General features: G+C 40.5%; 1 non-coding gene across 1 annotated transcript; it reads right to left on the reverse strand.

The window, feature by feature from the left end:
* Positions 1–1,181: 1,181 nt before the first annotated feature.
* On the reverse strand, positions 1,182–1,288 carry LOC118489414. Its single transcript, XR_004887434.1, has one exon. It is a non-coding gene; the product is annotated as a small nucleolar RNA R71 (small nucleolar RNA).
* Positions 1,289–9,415: the final 8,127 nt, after the last annotated feature.

Consider the following 9,415-nt stretch of genomic DNA (forward strand, 5'->3'; position numbering starts at 1 on the left):
TTTATTTTTATTTTCAGCATTTAGTTAGTTTTTATTTTTCTTAGTTTAAAACATTTTTCTAACTTTTTGATTTGATTAGACGTTGAGGATAAACCGGTATTAAAAGCTCTTGTGTCCTTGGACGACCTCGGTATCTTACCAACACTATACTACGTCCACGATGGGTGCACTTGCCCATATGTGTGTTTAGTGTTAGTGAGTATCGTGTTTTATAAATTTAAAACTTGGCTAAAAGTGTAAAAAGGGCTTAAATATACATCAAAATTATATACACACTGACACGCATCAAGTTTTTGGCGCCGCTGCCGGGGACACAAGGATTTTAAGAAAGTTAGGAATCAACGGCCTAATCATATTTTTATTTTTCTTTAATTTTTTAGGATTTTTTCTTAGATTTTTAGCTTCTGCAGAGCTCAGCACGGGGTCGTGCCTGGTCGGACACGGGCTGTGCTCAGCAAAGTTACTGGCAGTTTTTGTTTTTCAAGTTACAGAAGGCTGACCACGGGGCCGTGCCGGTGCAACACGGGGCCGTGTCCAACTTCCAGTAACTGGGATCTGGAAAACAATCACTGTATTTCCGACCACGGGGCCGTGTTCGCTCAACACGGGGCCGTGGTGAACCTTCTGACCGACATTCTTTTTTGTTTTTATTGCAGGACTTGGAACCCGACACCATCCTCACGTAGTGTATGAGCTCCAGTTCCAATAAAGACATAAAAGAACCGCTAGAAGAACCCGAACGCTTTCTCAGAAAAAGGTTAAAAGCCAAAAACCAAGAGAAGGTTTCGGGTGATCCACCCCCAATGGCGGACCAACGTACCCTTATGGATTATCTACGGCCCACCGTAGGTAATCTAGGCGCCGCTATCAATGCTCCGAATGTCGAAGCCAATAACTTCGAGCTTCGACCGCATTTGATACAAATGCTCCAAAACTCCGCAACCTTCCACGGGCTTGCGGACGAGGATCCTCATCTACATATAACTAATTTCTTAGAAATATGTGATACCTTTCGGATCAATGGAGCATCAAACGACGCCATACGCCTCCGTATGTTTCCGTTCTCACTAAAAGACCGAGCGAAAGCTTGGCTCAACACCCTCCCAGCTGGATCGGTAAACACCTGGGATGAACTAGCCCAAAAGTTTCTATATAAGTATTTCCCTCCTTCTAAAACTGCTAAATTAATGGCTGAAATTAACACATACTCACAAGAGGACGGGGAATCCTTATATGAAACATGGGAAAGGTTCAAGGAGCTATTACACAAGTGTCCCCATCATGGCCTCGCGATATGGCAACAAGTATCCACTTTCTACAATGGATTGTTGCCACACACTAGGCAGACACTTGATTCTAGCTCCGGGGGACTTTTAGGTAATCGACGCCCACACGAAATATATAATCAGATTGAGGAAATTGCTCAAACAAATTTTCAATGGCACACTCCCCGGGGAAATAAGTCTATCGCCCCGGGCGCCCATAAGGTCGACGAAAGCACCTCTTTACAAGCCCAAATCGAGGCCCTTTCTTCAAAAATAAAAAAATTAGAAATGACAAAAACAGTCTCGGTTATGGCTTGTGAAGGGTGTGGTGGGTCACATGAAAATTGGAGTTGCATGAAAGAAACGGACGATCAACAAGAAATGGTAAACTACATTGATAATAGACCTAGGCCGTCGGGTCCTCCAACGGGAACTTACAACCAAGGATGGCGAAACCACCCAAACCTTGGTTGGAGGGAAACCGGCAATAGTAGTAACCAACAAACCCAACGAACAAACTTTCAGCAATCAAGAAATGAGTCACAAAATTTCACTCAACAACAAGGTGGACGAGAAAGGCTCGAAGATACTATATCTCGCCTCGTCTCCGACACTGAAAAGAAAAACTCGGAAAGATTTCTACAATTAGAATCTAATTTTAGGAATCAACAAGCTAGCATTCAAAACATAGAAAAACAAATAAATCAACTAGCACAAAATTTTTCCGAGAGACCACAAGGCGCATTACCTAGCAATACCGAAACAAACCCAAAAGCGCAAGTTCACCTCATCACACTACGAAACCGCACCGTAGGGCCTGCAGAAATACCTCCACCAACGGAAGAAACAATGTCAACACATCTGCAGGAAAAGAACTCTCCCCCATCACCAGAGCCTACCAAGTCTCCTCTAGTTCCGTACCCCGGTAGGTTAATTCGTCAAAAGACCAATGAGCAATTCGCAAAATTCGAAAGTCTGTTAAAACAATTGCATGTCAATATTCCTTTTATCGAAGTCCTAACCCAAATGCCCAAATACTCTAAATTTATGAGGGACTTCCTTACACATAAAAAGAAAATTGAAAATTTGCAATTAGTTAATTTAGGCGAAGAATGCTCTGCCCTCGTACTCAATAAACTACCCCAAAAGAAAATCGATCCCGGAAGTTTCACGATTCCATGTTCAATAGGGGAATCACCCGTTCGCAATGCCTTGGCCGACTTGGGGGCTAGCATTAACCTCATGCCCTCATCGATGTTCAAAAGGCTTGGCTTGGGAACCACGAGCCCTACAAAAATAAGCATACAACTCGCTGATCGATCAGTCAAGTTCCCACAAGGTGTCATCGAGAATGTCTTGGTAAGGGTAAGCAAATTCGTTTATCCCGTTGACTTTGTCATACTCGACATGGAGGAAGACACCGAGGTCCCCCTTATCCTAGGGAGACCCTTCCTTGCCACAGCACAAGCAGTGGTAGACATGAATGAAGGGACACTGACTTTGAAGTATGGGGACGATGAGGTAAAGTTCGGAGTTGGGAAGAAAATAGAGGACGACGACCCAATCAATTACATGAAGGTTATTGATTCAAGCTTGGATGCCGCTCTCCGACGGTGTAACTTGGGAAGCAAGGCACTCCACTCAGAAGATATATAACCAGGAATCGGGTCTAGCCAAGGACCCTTATAAACGTGGCGCACCACGGAGGCATTCCGCGGATCTATCCTTAGTTTAGTTTAGTTTAATCTTTTAATTTTTGCAGAATAAAACACACTCATGGTGGTAATGGATGAAAAAGGGAACGAGAAAAAATGGAACCATGCACGAAGAACCGAGCAACCCGACAAAAATCTCCATCACAGAAGGCTCAACACGGGCCGTGCCCAACCAACACGGCCCCGTGCTGAGCCCCTGCAGAAAATCACCCAGTTCAGGTAACTGGACACGGGCCGTGTTCAGCGGACACGCCCCTGTGTCCAGGCTTCTGTTTCAATTCTGTAATTTTTGTTACTGGCACTTGACCACGGGGCCGTGCCCGGTGGACACGGGGCCGTGTCCAGGATGCCAGTAACAAAAATCTTTGCTTTTTAACATACTTTTATACATTCTAATCAACCAAAAATATTATTTTTGGACACATTGAGGACAATGTGTAATTTAAGTGTGGGGGGGATGCTAAAACCTTGAAATTTTGCAAAATCCTAAACACAAGCCTTACACAAAACTCTATTGGAACCGCTAAACACCCCAAATTTTTTCAAAAACTTTTTCATTTTTTTTATTTACTTGTCTTAGTTTAAGTTGGGAATAACAAGTTCTAAAAAGGTTATATTTTTACAAGTTTACAACCAATAGCGTCGTGATAAAAAAAAGGAACCAACATAAGAAAATTATGAAACGGCATAACAAGTCTAGTTTAAAATTCGATTATATATGCTTGGTCACATTAAAAACCCATTCCCACAAAAGTGAGTTTTGAGCCTTTATTGAGCATAAAAATACACATATTTAGATTAAATGCTCATTTTTCGTTTCTTGTGTGAATAGCCGCTCGGTCCTTACAAATCTAGAACTTGCCACGACGATACATTCCCGGTCCTTACCAACTTAAGCCCAAGTAAGTAAATGATGGAGGCATTAGGACTAACCATTTTTCTTTCAAAACCATTATTTTTCATTTTTTTTACCTACCCAAAATCCCCCTAGATAGCCCCTTTGAGCCTAAACCTTTCATTTCATTACCCCAAAACCCTTTATACCCACCAAAAACCTTTTTATTTATTTTTTTTTAGTAACAAGTTTGCTTTTTCGTAAAAATCGCCTTTTTATGTGACGGAAAGATATATATATATATATATATATATATATATATATATATATATATATATATATATATATATATATATATATGATGAAGTCAAAAACAAACAAAAGCTATAAAAAGCTTGTTTGGAGAAATACTTCAAAAATAAAAAGTCACTAAAAATAAGGTACTTCACGAAAACCGACGCTTGTTACGATTTTCGCCCTTTTTACTAACCACTAACCAACCACCCACCTTTAAACCCAAGCCTTCACCCAAAAAGTCCTCTTGATATTTACAAAGGTAAAAAGTTAAAAAGGAGGAGGATTGATTGCTTGGCAAGCCTATGGAAAGACGTAAGTTCCGTGCCGCTCTCGAGTGATTCACTAAAATATACACCTTCGGCCGAATGTTGAGTGATCTCCCGTGAGGTATGTGAACTTGTATATAAATGGAATTTTAATAAAGCATGCTATGCCCAAATAAGTAATTTATCTTATGAAAAGTTCAAAATAAATCATAACGAATAGGATTGTAAATAAATAAAAATAAAGCCTATAAAAACCTTGGATTCCCGACACTCTAGGACAAGCTAAAAAACTTCTCTTCTACCTATTCCATTTGGGAGTGTAAGCCACATTTAAAGAGTTTTGCTTGAGGACAAGCAAAAGTTCAAGTGTGGGGGTATTTGATGTGTGTAAAATGCAACATATAAAACACATCAATTAAGGCAAAAACTAACCCTTTTTAAGTACTAATGTTGGAAAAAGAGTGTTTTTGTCTTCCTTTTGTATTTTCAGGATGAAATGAGCTCAAAATCACAAAAGAAGCAAAAAGACCACTAATTCTACCATAAATACAAGAAAAGGAACAAAAGTAGACTGCCCGGACCCTCAACGGCACCTCCCAAAGCAAAAAGGAAGAAACAGAGTCTGAACACGCCCCGTGTCCAGCGAACACGGGGGCGTGCCCAGGAAGCAGCAGAAAAGACAAACCAGTAGAAGCTTCCATTGCCACCACGGGGCCGTGTCCAGCGAGCACGGGGGCGTGGTGAAAGTACAGCAGTCGCATTAATTGTAATTCACAATTACAATTAATGAGGAGAGAGAGTGTCAGGCGGGCACGGGGCCGTGTCCAGCGGACACGGGGCCGTGTCCAGCCTTCTGTTCAGCCTATAAATAGAGGAGCTTGGCTTCATTCTCTCTCATCCCTTGGCACACCACCTCTCTCACACTTCATCCACCACCCACCACCACCATAATACCATCATCCACCACCATCATCCATTGTCCATCATAGAGTGTGTGAGTCGTCTCGGGATCCAAGATTGATCGTAAGAGTTCTTGACAATCAAGGCCATGTTTGCCTAAGTCTCTTACATCACTTGGTGAAGACAAGTGTTTAGTATAATACTTTTTATTTTTAATCTTTTGCACTTTTTATTTGGTTTTGTATTAATGACTTTAATAACTAGTTACTTATGTTGAAGGTGATCTTTCCTTATCGTTTGTCCGTGGTGTCTTGGTGTTATTTTACTGTCTATATAAAATAAAAGATTTTCACCATTCATATCTCCACGGTCTATATGGAGGTATGTTGGCTACCTGGTCGGGGGTTAAGGGAACGGTTTGGTAAGGGTCTTGCCCTTGTTCAGCGTTTAGAGGTCCTGCTTGGGACCTGGGTCAATTTTAGTAGGATCTCCTTCAATGCCCATAGGTATTGGATGGCGGGGATCCAAACTCTTTGACCCCCTCATAAGTTAACTGCTATTAATACTATAACCCGGTTATTTAGGACTGTATCCCTGCTGACTCAGACTACTTAGCCGAGGGTAACGTCGCCGCCAGAAGCGGGGCCTACCACAATTTGCATTAATAACTTAATTCATTATCTTTCAATAATCCGACCCTTTAGGATTGTATCCTTGCTGACTCAAACTACTGGGTTGAGGGTAACGTCACCTTCAAAAGAGGGGCCTACTACAATAACTAAGATAATCTCTTAAACAAGTGCAAAAGTGCGAAAATAATCAAAGGTTATACTAATACACGTGTCGGATCCAAGTGATTCATCTTGTCTATCTGTTTTTATTTTATTTTTATTTTCAGCATTTAGTTAGTTTTTATTTTTCTTAGTTTAAAACATTTTTCTAACTTTTTGATTTGATTAGACGTTGAGGATAAACCGGTATTAAAAGCTCTTGTGTCCTTGGACGACCTCGGTATCTTACCAACACTATACTACGTCCACGATGGGTGCACTTGCCCATATGTGTGTTTAGTGTTAGTGAGTATCGTGTTTTATAAATTTAAAACTTGGCTAAAAGTGTAAAAAGGGCTTAAATATACATCAAAATTATATACACACTGACAGGCATCACGTAGTCTGTGAGATTCCGCTTGAGATTTCGAGCGAAATCACGTTTTCTGCGTGTTAGTTCTAATTCCGCTTGAGCATTTGAAGCGGAATCAGTGATTCCACTCGAATTTTGAGGTTCCGCTTGAGTGTTATCAGTGATTCCGCTCTAGTAAGTAATTCCTCTTGAATTACCTTGTGTTTCCGCTCCAAAATTTTTCATTGATTTCGCTTGAAGTGTTTAACTTCAGATTTCGCTTGAAAAGTAAATTGTGATTTCGCTTAGAAAGTTAAAATTCAGATTCCGCTTGAAAACATTTTCAAGATTAAAAATCATGGTTTGAGGGTTTTAGTCCATTTCGTTCGTGATATCTCGTCTGAAGTTCAGTTTGTGTAAAACGTGTTTTTCAGTAAAAGTCACATGTTTTCAAAAAGTTAAAAAGTTTTCATTAATTGTCACCTAAAATGGAAAATCAAGATTTCTACAACTTTTTCGCGGGTAGTGGTATGACAGCCAGACAGAGTCCAGCGAGTATCGTTCAAAACGTCAACATGGAAAACGAATTGGGAATGATGCAAAAGCCTCCCAAGCTGATGAACATAGATGAATATGCAGGATGGTCAGGCAAATTTAAGAACTGGGTTCAGGCTAACCATTTTGAATGCTGGATGAAGATAGAAGTGAAGTACATTCCACCGGTTGATGGTCGAGGTATGGTGAAGCTTATTGGAAGTATGACAGAGGCAGAACAGAATGATTTCAAAGTCGAGAAAAAGATGATTTGTATCCTTCAGCAGGCTATCAAAAAGGATATTCTAGTGTTGTTGCAACATGAAGATGATGCTCAATCTATTTGGAATTCACTGAAAGTGAAGTTTCAAGGTAGTGTGTCCATGATCAAGAGCAAGAAAGCTTTGATCAAGAAGGAGTTTGATATTTTTACCGGTATGAAGGGTGAAATTACAAGGCAACTGATCGAAAGATATTGCCATTTAGTACTTGAAATGAAAAGATTGGAAATCACAAAGACCAATGAAGAATGGAATGATAAGTTGTCTGATGCTTTACCTTATGACGAGTGGGGCACTTATCTTATGATGTTGAAAAACAATTCAGATTTTGGAAATCTGAATCTTAGTGGGTTCATAGAAAAGATTGAAGCTCATGAGTTGGAGTTACTGAAGATAAAAAAGATGAACTCAGCAAATGTTCAACAAGATGTATATTTGTACTACAGAGGCAGTACTCCTGTTACAACAAACCAGAGCCCAAAGATACAAACTGGTTTTAGTGCTGATATAACATCAAGTGCTTCATCAAATACTCCACAAACAAACAAGCCTTCGCCGTTTACAAGTTATGATCCCAATTCCAAAGCTCCTGAGCAACCATCACCTCAAAGTTCTACCAGTTCAAACAATCAGGCATACGTTTCTGGAATACAATGCAACATCGCAGTCACTATCAAGAATAGAAATGAGTTCACTGAATTAGCTGCGAAGCAAGACATTGCATTGTTGGCTTCTGTGTTAGAGTCATATAAATCTCTGGTAGCGGGTAAGATCGGGAATCCGGATATGACAAAAGAAAATTACGATCAGATCGACCCGGAGGAGCTTGAGTTGATAGACATTAAATGTGGCATGGCTAGTCTTGTGAGGAGGGCACAACGCTTTATGGAGATCACAGGCAGAAACAGTCTTTCTGGACCTGATCAGAAGCTAGGTTTCGACAAGTCCAAGGTAACCTGCTTCAAGTGCAAAGAGAGAGGCCACTTCAAAAGGGAATGCCCGAACAGAGAAGTGAATAATCGTCACAATCCGTTCATGAATGATTATTACAGACAGGCAATCTACCACGGACCGAATCAGCGACCTGTAGTTCAAGGGCCACAAATCGAGTATAAACCCGAGAAAGCTCTTATTGTGAATCAGGACGATGAGAAAGTAGCCGAAGGATTTAGCTGGGATAAATACATCCCTGGAAGCGATGGACAGGCTATGATGGTTGAGATAATTGAAGAGCCTGAGGTTGTGGTTGAGCCTGAAGTGGTTGTTGATGATGTTACTGTGGACAGTGTGGCTGATATTGAGGAGTTAGCTGCATATGTTTACTACTACCAGTCTGAGCTGGAGGTATTGGCAAGTTCATTAAAATATGTCATGCCTCCTAAAATTTTTGAATCTTTTGCAGGTTTCTTTGAAGAACCGATGACTGGAATGTGTCCAAGGTATGAAGAAAAGAAAGAGTCAGTCGAGGAAATGATCGATGTGACAAAAGAAATGACAGAAGAAACCTTGAAAGAAATTGTTGACAGGGCCCTCATGGCAAAACTAAAAGAGGTAGACATAGAACTTGTGAAAACCGAGTCTGTCGGTACCGAGTCAGTTCAACAGGAGTCAAACCAGGAGTCGGAAATTGAGGGAGTCAAACCCGAGAAAGTGTCTGAGTCAGAGTCCAAAGATGTCGGTAAACAGGAAGTGAAAACTGCTCATGAAGCAGAGGTTGTTGAGAAAGTGGATTCAAGTTCTGAAACACCATGCCAAAAGTGTTTACAACCGTGCATGGAGTGTCTTGAAAAAGATGCTAAGTTTCAGGAATTGAAGCAACATTCTGACATCTTAAAATTTGACCTAGGACAAGTCAAAGAGGAGTACGATACATTGACCAGATCAATTAAAATGATACAAAAAGAAAGTGTCGAAAATGACAAAGCAACGAAACTGGAAAAAGCAACACTTTTTGACAAACAAGTGGAAGTTAATTTCCATCTTGACACCATCGCTTCATTAAAGAAAGAATTAGAATTGACTAAAATTGAAAATGAGAGAATCGATAAGAAATTGATGAGTTATGTTGCATCATCCTATGTTCTTGAACAAATTGTACCACAACATCCTAATGCTGCACCAGTCTTTAACAGCATTTCACCCCCAATGTGGAATCATTATACTCAAAAGTATCCAGATGGGGTGGAAGCTGCATTGAACC

This window comes from Helianthus annuus, chromosome 17 (genome assembly GCF_002127325.2).
Source record: "Helianthus annuus cultivar XRQ/B chromosome 17, HanXRQr2.0-SUNRISE, whole genome shotgun sequence".
Taxonomy (NCBI): Eukaryota; Viridiplantae; Streptophyta; class Magnoliopsida; order Asterales; family Asteraceae; genus Helianthus; species Helianthus annuus.